This window comes from Ochotona princeps, chromosome 7, assembly GCF_030435755.1.
Source record: "Ochotona princeps isolate mOchPri1 chromosome 7, mOchPri1.hap1, whole genome shotgun sequence".
In the NCBI taxonomy this organism is placed as follows: Eukaryota; Metazoa; Chordata; class Mammalia; order Lagomorpha; family Ochotonidae; genus Ochotona; species Ochotona princeps.
Window position 1 is genome coordinate 71,985,161 of NC_080838.1, and position 13,566 is coordinate 71,998,726.

A 13,566-nucleotide genomic window follows, 5' to 3' on the forward strand; every position below is an offset into this window, starting at 1 on the left:
GTAATCTATGTGTTCTCTGTATTATTAAATTTTCGTTGTTTAAAATTAATGAAGCTATGTTCTTTGGAAGCATTTGATTGATGGCTTTGTGTCAGTAATTAGCCTATATTACGTCAGCTAAAAAGATCCTATTTCTATCAGATGCCTTCTTGTCATTCTGAAAGGCATCCAAAAATTCAAAAGTTACAAATTTTGGGACTTTGGTATTTCTAATGGTCTCCTGGAATATGAAGGGATTTATCTCTCATTTTGTAGTGACAACTGCTGATCAGACTATTTGGATTACATTAAAGATATTGTCAAATGACATGTAGGGCAAAATTTTGCTCTATCAAGATGTTACTGCTACAGATGCCTAAAAAACCTACAAAAGTCTAATTCAAAGTTGTGTACTTTCAATAGTTTCAGGACAGGTGATGCCTAACAATAATGAAATGTAGGCCAAAAACCAGAAAAATGTAAATGTATCCAAGTTGTTCCTCACCTATCTCTTAGAGTAATTTATATTGCTGGAAAAGCTGAAATATGGGTCATCAATTTAATGGATGAATTTTACAGTAATAACCACTTTTTCCTCTCGGGATTTTGATTCAGATTGAATTTTCATGGTGATTTTTACTTGCTAATTTCTAATGGGCACTGCCATCACCAAGCTTGATTTAAAAGACTCTTTAGTATATCCTAAATTTGTCTAGCGTGATCACTCTCACTCCCTGCAACATTTTGGAGAACCAGTCAAACAGCAGTGACGATCCTGAGCTCGTCTGTCTGGGGAGGTCACAGTGATGATTAACATGGTCCCAGAAGTCAATCCCAACTTTTTGGTTCACAGTATGTGCACTGACCTTTACCCATAAGCACTTTCTCAACATCTGACCCATTTCAATTTTGATTACTCATCTGGACTGAAAAAGGCTGAACGCAGCACAACCTCTTGAGGAAGGGTTCATACAAGATGTTGTTATAATCCACAAAGTTTGGGTTCCCATTAGGTTCCTGAATTGTTTTGGCTACTTGTCTGTCATGATGTCCATCAAATTTGTCAATACTGCTTGACTGAACAGGGCCAGTGCCAAGAAAGTTGGTGATTGGAGCTTTTTTCTAACAGTGCCTCGGAACAGAGGAACTTGATAGTTGTGTCAACCTCTACCTTACTGTCTGTTGTTATAAGGGACTAAATAGTTGTATAAGAGACCTATGTCTTGGGTTAAAGATTACATTTCTGTACACCTTGGAGATTGGAGAGGCCAGCATTTCCAGAGGAAGATGATAAATGACTTAAAAATTGTATTTCTGTAAATTTCTCTGATGAGTCTATTTTAGTCATGTAGGTGTCTGGATATCTGTCCTCCTGGCACTTGCTTGGGAAGAATCTCCCTTCTTTCTGATGTTACACACTCTTATTAAAGAATTGTACAAAAAAGAGAAAAAAGATTAATTTGAATATTAATGACTGCCACTCTGGGAATTATTGCAATCACAGCCACAGCAGCAGTAGCAGGAGTTGCCTTACATCAAGAAGCTCAAACATTGCATATCATGCAACAATGACAAAAAGATGTTGAGCACTTACAGGTGACTTGGTGACAGATTGACTTTCAGCTACACACTGGGATTACTGATCTTGATTCTGGCATTTTGTTACTGAGTGATCAATTACAATCTATCAATAGACAGCCCCTAAGTGTGATCGGAATTTTACTTCAGTTTGTGTAACACCTGTCACTTGGGACAAAACTCTTTCCCCTTGGGTTAATTTAAGTATCAGTATTGTTACAAAAAAAAAAAATCTGCCTCCCAAAAGAAAACAGGTGAGGTACCTCTTGAAAGAAGAGAGGGAGAGACACCAACTATTTGAGGAGGGATCTTGAAATTCTAAGCTCATTATTGGATGGGAAACCACAGGTAAAAGTTTCCCCATCAATGTTCTCTTAACCAGTTAGAAATGGCTAGGCAATTCTTGTGCCACATACTTGAAGGTATCACCCAGGTAATAGTGAGCATGGATGGTCTCAGTATGAGAATTTCTGTGGATAAATTCTCAAGTAAAACAAGCACAACTAATCAAAGTTATTTAAATATGCAGCCATTCTCCTTCTATGGGAATTTTTCTGTGCTGTGCTGCATGTAATAAGAGATAGAAAAAGAAGGAGAAAGAGGCAGAAATTCAGGACTCAAATTAACAGTGACAACCGTGGCATTTAATCCCTAACCTGCTTCCTCGCCACTCTTCCTAACCCAGTGTTATAGCAAGGACACCGAAGGTAGGTACATCCTAGACTAAAAGCTACCTCTCCACAATTCCCAAGTCAAAGTGAGATCAGAAATTGCCCCTGGCAGCCATATTTGTGCTCTCCTGTCTTTCTCACAGCATGGTGCTATGTTACAGCAGCCAAAATCAGAGTGGCAAAGATGGATTTTCTTTCTTTCATCCAGTCATATTTTTAACAAATGCAGAGGCTCCATTCAGGCACAACACATTTTTCAGATCATTCAAAGTCAGGGGAATCCCATAATGAGAAAAGAAAACTAAGAATACAGATTAGATTTACTCCGCAAGAAGAGATAACACTCAGAGAAATGTGCCAGTGCTGCTTCCGTATGGAACATATGGCTCCAATTACTTGAGATTCTGACAACAGATAAAACTATAGAAACATATAAGTTAGGGTTGAGACTCATAAGATGGCCGACATAGGAGGATGGATGTGAGGGAGCTCACAGAGAGAGAGGGATAGAACGCAACAAAAGCGTAAGTGGAGCAGCATAGAGCTGCAGGGAGAGGAGCGTGAAGTTCTCTGGACAGTGTGGAGCCAAAAAAAATCCACACAACTTGGAAGAGCAACCAGGAAAAAACAAAACAAAATAAAACAAAAGGCAGGGAAGACGGCATTCCGCTCCAGACCTGCTGAGTCACGTTTAAGCGCAGCCACAGGAGCCGCAGCCACAGTAGATGTAGCTGCAGGAACCGCAGCAGCCAGGAGCCACGAGCCACCAGGAGACGCAGCCAGACGCTAAGGAAGGTTGGAGGGATCAACACTGGCGAAGGTCCTCACCCGCCGCAGAGGCAGACTGCAAGAGCCTGAGGTTTGGGGGAGCGGGGTAGGGGCAGCAGTGGGTCGGAGGCTCCCGGAGTTCACCCTCCAGGGGCACGAACAGAGCCCGAACATCCTTGGTGCTCATCTCCCCACCCCTCCTGCCCGGAGATTCCAGCGTCTGGGGACACAGGGCAAGTGCCTTGAAACTGCCGAAACTGTGTCTTGGAGGTGACGCACAGCAGTCCTGTGCACTGAGGAGACAGGCAGAAGGCACACTGAATACTCCCCCGTGCATTGCGGACTGGCACACAGCTAGGCAGTACAGACCCACACCACCCGCCCACGCATCTGGGCTGTGCGGACCCATGCATGCCTCTGGGCTGGGCAGACCTGTGCAAGCGCTGGGGTGGGTGATCCCGCGCTGCTGGGGTGGGCGGACCTGCGCAGGAGGCACTTCCAGAGAGCACCTGGAACACTCCACGCCCTACACTCCAGTGATTGGGAGACACACCAGGAGGGCACTGCGAATCCGCCTGCAGGGGGCGTTCCCAGAGAGCACCTGGAACCTCCACGCACTGCAGTCCCTAGCATGGGGGACACACCGAGAAAGCATCTAGAACCCTCCATGCCCTGTGAACCTGCACACAGGGGGCGCACCCAGAGAGTGCCTTCATTCTCCCATGCCCTGTGGTCACATACGTGTAGGGGACGAGCTGAGAGTGCTGGGCCTTGGGAATGGTACCCTGAGGGCCAGTGCACTGGAAACACACCAAAAGTGCCTTGAAAACTCCCGCACCCTGCAGGCTCCGATCTCTGCAGGATAGCACTTGGAGACCCCTAACCATGCCGGAGCCTGGGTCTCTCAAATAGAAACACTAACACAATGGGAAGAAATACCAGAAAAGGTAATGATCCAGATGAGAGAGCCAGCACCCCACCAATAAAGGATCAAAAGCCAGTGTCTATTTCAGAGATGCGAGATGAAGACATGGAAGATCTACCAGACAAGGAATTCAAAAAAATAATGTTAAAATCGGTCAGAGACAATGAGAAGAATTGGGAGGACTTCAAGGAATTCAAGAACCACATAGTGACAAAAATACAACAAATGAAAAGTAAAATCCTTACCTTAGAGCACAAAATTGAGAGCCTAACCAACAGAATAAATACAGCAGAAGAGAAGATCTCTGAAACAGAAGACACGTAAAATGAAGATACCCAGCTCATTAAACAGCTGGAGACAAGTCTGAATAAAGCCAATAAGACCATGCAAGAAATGAAAGACAACCTCAGAAAATCGAATATTAGGATTATTGGCCTTCCTGAAGGAGCAGAAAAAGAGAGTCAGGAATGCAAATGGTGCTCGACGAAATTATACAGGAAAACTTCCAAAACACTTGGAACATGAACCCAGCCCAAATCCAGGAAGGTCAGGGGACTCCCAGCAGATATGACCCAAAGAGATCTTCACCCAGACATATGGTGCTCAAGTTCCACTCCAACGAAGACAAAGAAAGAATCCTGAGACAAGTACAAAGCAGAGAAAAGATCACATACAGGGAAAAACCAATCAGAATCACTGCTGACTTCTCTGAAGAGACCCTACAAGCAAGAAGAGAATGGACAAAGGTCTTCCAAATCCTGAATCAGAACAACTGTCAACCACAAATAATGTACCCAGCAAAGATCTCATTCGTATTTGAGAATGAAATCAGATACTTTCATAGCAAAGAGAAACTAGAAGAATATGCCAGCACAATACCAGCTCTACAAAATCTCCTTAGAAATGCGCTAAATCCAAAAAAAAGGAGGCGAATCATAAGCAAAAATGGCAAACAGGAAGGTCTCCCCACTAAAGTCCACACAAGGAGGGGCAACTACACAGATATCAACACCAACAAAAACACATATGTATGGCAGGGCAAAATCGCAACCTCTCAACTTTAACTTTTAACACAAATGACCTAAACTCACCAATCAAAAGACATAGATTAACAGAATGGATCATCAAACAGGACCCAACTATCTGTTGCCTACAAGAAACACATCTAACCAGAAAAGAGTCTAAGAAACTGAAAGTGATAAGCATTAGAGAAAACACAAATCTAATATTAAGGAGTGATTGAGAAGTTTATATATGTATATATGACATTATAACAATGATTTTAACAAATAACTCATACTAATATTAAATCAGTCAAAATAGAAGCTTAGTTGAAAACAGAATGGCAAAAATTAAATAGAATACTATCACTTTTTTCTGTAGAATTAGAAAGGATTATAATTGAGGATTGTTATTTTTTTACATGCATATCACATAATGTGCTTAAGGCATAACATTTTCTTCTTGCAAGGAAAAGAAATTGAGGACATCGATAACACAACAACATGACAGTCAACACCACCACTTGTACACGTAGAATGAATCAGATGAAAATTTCGTCTGAAGCGTGTCTTAACCATGGTCACTATTCTAGTAATTCCTGACGATGCTTGCTTATTATTCATTTCTTTTTTGTCTCTACCAGTCCCTCCAATTGCTTGCTGCCATGTTTCTTCTTTGTGACAATTTCCTCTTCACAGGAAATAGAAGAATTTGTACAGAGTTATGGAGAAAACGGAGTTGTAGTGGTTTCTTTGGGCTCCATGGTTTATAGTATGTCTGAAGATAAGGCCAATATGTTTGCAACTGCTCTTGCCCAACTCCCACAAAAGGTGAGAAAGTGTCCTGCTGCTGGCAGCTACTCGGTGGATCTGTTAAACTCTACATACAGAATCCTACTGTGGAAAGGTGAATTGTTAAAATAGTGTTCATTTTTCTAAGGTACCAATTTAAACACAAACTGTACTGGTGAAGTACAAAAGTAGCAAAGAAAGCATTTTGATTGCTAATTTTGGAACTAACATTATGATCAGAAAGATATGTATTTAAGAGATATAGTGCACAGCTTTATAATTATCACGATATTGCAATGAGGAACACAAAAGTCATCAGATTCTCCCCTGACTTTTGTTTTTTTCCCTTGTAGGATTGTTGAGTCCATCATATATGTTAAAACTGTTTTCAGAAAATAGCTAAATGTGAATTTCTGGAGGCACTAGAAGCAATTATAATAAGCCTGATATTGTGCTCAAGAAAAAAAGGTCTGAAATATATCATGCCCTTGAGCCTTCCCATGCAATCCTTGCCTCTTTATCCCCCTAACTTGGGGAAAGGACTAATCAATGTGTGGTTCAGGAACCTGTTCAGAAAAGAGGTTGCCAGGATTCAACAGCTCCAACTGTAGGTGTCCATATGTGTAGCCTGATATTGAGCTGGATCTACTGCTGTCTGAAGTTGGTGTTTTAACAAAAAGAGTGGGGACTTACAAAACTGCAGCCCGTGAGCTCCTCACCCATGAGCTTAATAGTTCCTCCCTTCTGAGGAATTAAAAAGGCAATGTAGGTCTGAATTAGAAAGTTCAGATGTCCTTCTCTCTAAATTATATTTGAAATTAATTTTGTGATACATGCAAGTTATGATCTCTTGATATTTATGAACAACTTTTTTTATTTTCTGAGATACACCTGTTAATATTTTTTTCAGAATCTGAAATTGGTTTTAACTTTCACTTAACAATTTAAAAATCTCAGCACTTCAAAATGAAATTCTGGCATATCAGGTAGTTTGTGAATTATAAGATCAGAACTTAACAGTTGAACAAAATTTAGTATTATCATAAATATGCAGTATTTTCAGCTACCAAGTTTTTTGATAACTGTCTCTTTTCCTAACTTTTAAATAATTCCCTTCAAAAATGCAACTTGAGACTTTTCAAAGAAAAAAGTCATTAAAAATGTGTAATCTACAAGTGAACTATAGCAGCTAAACAAAATTTCTTTCTCACATATGTTCAATTACGTACATTTGATTTGTTTTGTTGGTAAATTGAAATACGTCAAAGCTGACACGTAAGTTATGAAAATCTGAATATATTAAACTCTCATTCTACTTTTTTTAACGATTTTTTAAAATTTTTATCGTAAAGTCAGATAGAGAGGAGGAGAGACAGAGAGGAAGATCTTCCATCCAATGATTCATTCCCCAAGTGACCGCAATGGCCGGTGCTGTGCTGATCTGGAGCCAGGAGCTTTTTCCAGGTGTCCCACAGGGGTGTAGGGTCCCAAGGCTTTGGGCTGTGATCGACTGCCTTCCCAGGACACAAGCAGGGAGCTGGATAGGAAGCGGGGCTGCAGGAATTAGAATCAGTGTCCATATGGGATTCAAGGTGAGGACTTTAGCTGCTAGGCCACCACGCTGGGCCCTCATTCTATTTTTTGAAAGATAATTTGGAAGAAACTAACAATATAAGTATGTATATTTATAAGGCTCAGATCACTGAAGTTACTCCTCTTTGCACTAAAATAATTAGCATATTTTTGTTTTCATTATTTAAACTCCCTCCTTGATATTTTTTTCTATAGAAGATATTTCATGAGGGATCTCTTTGTTTAGAATTCTAACATGGTTTACTTTTACATATTGAACCTAACTTAAAATTCAATTCTAAATTTTAAACTTATGAATGAGGTGTTTTCTTTACCTAACAGGTTCTTTGGTGATTTGATGGCAAGAAACCAGATACCTTAGGACCCAACACTCACCTCTATAAGTGGATCCCCCAGAATGACCTTCTTGGTAAGATACTGGACAGGAAACACTGAAAACATGAACCACAACCAATCAGGAAGCCGTCAACCATTTATTATGGAATAAATGAAAGTGAAATCAATTTCCCCAAATGTATTTTCCAGTTCTAAGGGAGATAGCAATTAGTAATAACAGAAAACATTTTATTATTTACATTCAAATTTCTTCTTGAATATAATATGGGCATCTTACTGTTAAAAGAAATTAATTCTGAAAGAGAATTTTGCAACAGTTTCCTTGTGGCTTTCCCCACATTTTGATGTACTTGGAAGACCATTATCCACCTCCGTTTCCAGTTCATGCTTCCTGGTAACGTGTACCTTGAGAGGCACCACCTGGTGTCAACTCCTTTTGGTTGCTCTCGCTTGGTAGACTGGGGTTGGACTTCTGTTTTTGGAGTTTAATCTGACCCATCTTCAGCATGGGTAGTGAACCAATGGAGAAAAATCTCTCTCTCTCAATCACTCCCCTCCCCCCCCATATCTATATCTCTGTCAGTCTTTCCTTTTCTAATCGATTAATTAAAAATAGTAATTTCTTGGACAGTCACAGTATCTCCTAATTTAATCACTGCATTTACCATTTCCCCTAGAATATGGGGTTCCAAATGGCACTGAAAAGCATCCATCTGACATTATGAATGACACTGTATTTTCTATGTAAAAAAGGCTTCAACATTTATCATGAAGTGATGAATACATTTCAGGATGAAGTGGAAGCACTCCTTGCTCTAATTCCAGTGTGACTATTCCACCACATGAAACATTGTACACTCTATATACCAGAGTCAGTGGATCTGCTATGTCTTTGAAAGAAAGCATTCTAATATGCCTTAGGTTTATTTTTTGTCACTGGTACAAGGAATACATATTTTCTGTCATCCAGTTTGTGTTGTTCCTTTATTCTGACTTGCCAATCTTCTATACAGTTCAAATCTTTCTTATGTTTTTAATATTTATATATATTTGTTGGAAAGGAAGGTTTACCAAGAGAAGTGACTATGAGAGAAAGGTCTTTGATCTGCTAGTTCGCTCCCAAGTGGCTGCAACAACTGGAACAAGTTGATCTGAAACCAGGTGTCCTTTGTGGGTGCAAGGTCCAAAGCCTTTGGGCTGTCCTCTACTGTCTTCCCAGGCTACAAGCAGGGAGCCAGATGGGAAGTGGAGCAGCCGAGAGATGAATTGGTGCCCATATGGGTTCCCATCCAAAGTGAGGCAAGGGTTTTAACCATGAGGCTATGTGATAGGTCCATATTTCAAGTCTGAAATCATCTACCATCTCTTCCATGAGGCTTCCACCTGCCTTACTACTGCACTTAGGTGCTATTCACTTGAAAGCAACTTAAATGAAGTTCTGTGGCAATTGAGAAGCTATCATCCAGAAAGCACCATTCCCTCTCAGTGACTCACAGTGTAAATTTCTCATTTTATTTCTAGAATGTATAATTAACTTTCCTAAAATTCATTCAATTTCAGGTCATCCAAAAACCAAGACATTTGTAACTCATGGTGGAACCAATGGCATCTACGAGGCAATCTACCATGGCATCCCTATGGTGGGCATTCTTTTGTTTGCCGAACAACCTGATAACATTGCTCACATGAAGACCTAGGGTGCAGCTGTTATGTTGAACTGGAAGACAATGACAAGTACAGATTTACTCAATGCGTTAAAGGCAGTCATTAACAATCCCTTGTGAGTATTTCTCTCTTTTTTAACTATATAGAAGTTGCAGACAAATTTTCATTTGAAGTCAAACAGGGAAACCTTGATTCTGAACATAGACATTGAGTACAGATTTACTTAATGCTGAAGATATTCATCAATAATTCATCAGTATTTTTGTCGGTTTTGTGGAATGACACTAATAGATTCTGAATTAGCTATTAAGCTGAATGAGTAGACACTGAAGACATTCATGGAGGATTATAATGAATCATAAGGAGAAGAACTGAAGCCAAGAACCATAACTTTTATGATCATATTATTAATAAAACAGGATGTTCCTATCAGACTTCAAAATTTATATATACATTTCTGTATGTCAAGAGTTAATGGATTTTTATTGCTATAAGTGAAGTTATTTACTTAAGAAAGAAAATAGGAAAATGCTTACAGAAGTCTTCTCTGTCACATTTGTTAAATGTAAACATATTTTTGCACATACTGAAATAATACTTAACAAATTCAAAATCATGAAATTAAAGTAATATGTGTATTATAAATGACAAAACCTCTAAGTTGTATTGAAAAACAATTAAAATGCAAGTTAGCGCTATTTTAATTTTATCACACTTACTGTTCAAATCCACTGTTCAAGTGGAGAAGCACATTCTATTTTGCTTTTCAAATAAATGCATATTTTATTTATTAATGTAGAACTGCAGTTCTCTAGTATAGATTCATTTAATTTTTCTAACTGGAATCCTGACAAGTGAAGAGAATTTCTTTTTTTAAGATTTATTTTATTTTTATTGAAAACTGAGATATACAGAGAGAAGGATAGAGACAGGCTAAGATCTTCCTTCTGATTATTCACTCCCCAATGGGCACAACAGATGGAGCTGAGCCTATTTGAAGCCAGGAACCCGGATACTCTTCCGGGTCTGCCATGTGGGTGCAGGGTCCCAAGGCTTTGGGCTGTCATCTACTACTTTCCCAGGCCGCAAGCAGGGAGCTGGATGGGATGTGGAACAGTTGGGATTAGACCAGCCATCCATATAGGTTCCTGGCGCCATCCATATGGGTTCCTGGGGACTTTAGTCACTAGGCTACCATTTCAGGCCAGAGAATTTTTTAGCTGATCCAAACATACTGAATATGCATGATATAGCACATTGTATTCAGATTTCTGAATAGATCATGCAATTCTAATGATAGCATTTTGCAAACATATTAACTAAATATTACACTCCTTTGAAAAATAGTTTTCTCACTGTAGTTCTACATAGAAGGAATAGAAATTATTTCCATTTTGACTATTACAATGCCAAACTATAGCACTTTATGGCTTATCTAGCATAAGTGACTTTTTAAAATATGCCCTTATGTATTGTCCATTAGTCCTTGATCATTTCAAAACAACAATGAAAGGCAACTACAATGCCACAAAGTCACGCAGATAAATATACGCAACTACAATGAATTGAAGTCTCTATATCCTAAAGTCACAATTTTAATAATAAATTCAGTAAGCAGTACAAAAATAACACTGCTGTTTTACAACATGATGAAAATAATTTGAAGTTATATAAAATCAGCACGACTTCAAACGAGACTCACTCAAGAAAAATACTGTCCCTAGTCATTTCCTTTAACAATTGAAAATTGGAACAGAGAAATTAATGAGCCAAAACAAATAAACAAAAAAACAGGTGTCAGTATTATGATTCAATAGTCCTTCACAGTTTTGAAACTCAGTGAACTGGTTAATGATTAACATTAATACCAATTCATGGTGCATAGTATCTCTGTCAATTTTTCACAGACATGTATGAAATTGCTTATGTCTCCAAATTTTGAAATGTTTTGACCCACATACGTTGCTTTCTAAATAATTCAAGCTCTATACTTTCAATGATTGCTTTTGTTTTTTAAAATTTTATTCTTCCCACTTTTCTTTTTTCCTTTGGACTTAATTCAGCACAAGTTTGGTGTTGTAATGTTGCAAATGTTCATTCTCTCCCAACTCTTTTTCTTTTTCCATCTTTATGTTACATTTATACAACAAATTCCAGTTTACAAATTCAGTCCTCTACAATATTTACCGGGGAAAATTATTTTTCTTCCACTTCCGTGTGCCATCAGTGTTCTCAACATGAAAATTATGCACATCTATCTGTCCCATTTCATTCTATAAGGCAATTTGTACTGATTCTAAACAGCTACAAAGAGAATGTCAGGACATTATCAAGAATTCACCATGATCAACCCATGAAGCCCCTGGACCGAGCCGTCTCCTGGATCGAGTATGTCATGCGCCACAAAGGAGCCAAACACCTTCGAGCTGCAGCCTACGACCTCACCTGGTACCAGTACCACTCTCTGGATGTGACTGGGTTCCTGCTGGCCTGTGTGACAATCACTACTTACCTTGTCGTAAAAATCTTTCTGTTTGTTTGTCAGAAATTTTTTATGATGGCAAAGAAGAAGAAGAGAGATTAGAGCTCCTTTGGTCAAAAACAAATATAAAAACACACATAAAGAAAGAAAAATAAATAAAAGAGGAAGAATATGAGCTAAGGGCAGAGTTTCTATCTAAGAAGAAATATTATTTAAATAATTGAAAGCAAGAGCAACACTGTTAGTCATTATTGGAACACAGAAAATGTTCATCAACTACAGCAGTCTTCAGTGAAACAAACCTACTTTTATCAATAGTTTTTATTGAAATCAATTATGAGGAAAATATAAAGCAAACTATGAATAATATAAAGTATAAAATAGAAAAAAAGAAATGCCAATGCTTGTTAATTTCATTAACGCATTAATACATATTTTAATAGATAGTTAATGTTTGTATGTCCATTACTCTAAATAAGGAAGCTGTACATGCACTAGCACAGGCAAGGTCAAGTCTATTACTTTTCATGATGTGTCTTATAGAAACCCACTAGTGATTTTATCAAAATAGATCTTCTTTGGAATTTCACACTCAAATCTATAATATATATTTACTCATGGGTGATAATATTTGTCTTAATTTTGAGACATTGATTCACAATAAAGCAAATAATACGCATAATTTGGAAAGCGTTTCAGTATAACAAGACACTGAGCAGTGATTCATAAAATGTTATTAAACATTAAATTTCAACAAATAGAACAGCTATCATTTGCCTAATTCTTCAACATGATTCTTGGAACTTTCATATATATTAGTAATCAAAAACTTTAAACATGAATATACTCCAATTAGTTAGGGATGGGGAGAAGAGAGTAGTCCTGCAACATTTTTTTCATTTTAATAAAACTTTCTGATATTTTTCTCTTTTTTTAAGCTATTGAAAATGGCATTGTTCTTTCATTTCCTTTTCAGATGATTCACTGCGGATATATCACAATGTTACTACTCCTTATACATGGACATTGCATCTTGATAATTTATTGAATTTCTTCATTAGTTTTAATTGCTTTTTAGTGGAGTCTTCGGGTTACCTATGCACAAGAGAGTGATAATTTGACTTCCTCATTGCCCACTTGGAGGCGCTGTTTTCCTTGCCACAGTTAGGATGGATGTTATTTCAGTACAACGTAGAACACTACAGTAAAATGGGGTATCTTTCTGCTGTTCACACATTGGAGGGCAAGGTTTGAGTTTTCCCATTGCAGTGTCATGAAGTGCTGAGTTAGTATTACAGCCTTTATTTTGTTGGACCACATTTCTTCTATTAGATGGAAAGACAGAGACATCGTCCTATGTCTGTGAGAGGAGCTGAAGAACAGAAACAGAAGTTTAATGAGATGAGTGAGAGGAGAAATGTAGAAGCATGCCTTGGAAACAGACCAGCATTTGCACATCACAACTTATAAAACGGAAATGTTACAGATTTCTACCCCACAAAAGCCCTCTATCCATCAGTATCTCAGAAGATGTGAAAAGAAGAAAACATGAACCCATTCTCATGTCTGAATGCCTCAATGTGTACCTTCCCCCTCTTTGTTGAGATGTCTGCTGGCCTGTCAATTTCCTCCAATAGATTTTGCTAACTTGCTAAATTTTGGTAATTTCTCTGCCAACATAGTAAGATTTCTCTTGTCTGAAGTTGGAGCCAATATGTGCCTTCTTAAATAAGTCTTTGGTCATTCCTGTGTCTCTTTCTGGATGGGATAATTTGT

General features: G+C 38.4%; 1 pseudogene; it reads left to right on the forward strand.

The window, feature by feature from the left end:
- Positions 1 to 5,499: 5,499 nt before the first annotated feature.
- Positions 5,500 to 11,892, forward strand: LOC131480726 (UDP-glucuronosyltransferase 2B14-like; annotated as a pseudogene).
- The last annotated feature ends 1,674 nt before the right edge of the window (positions 11,893 to 13,566 follow it).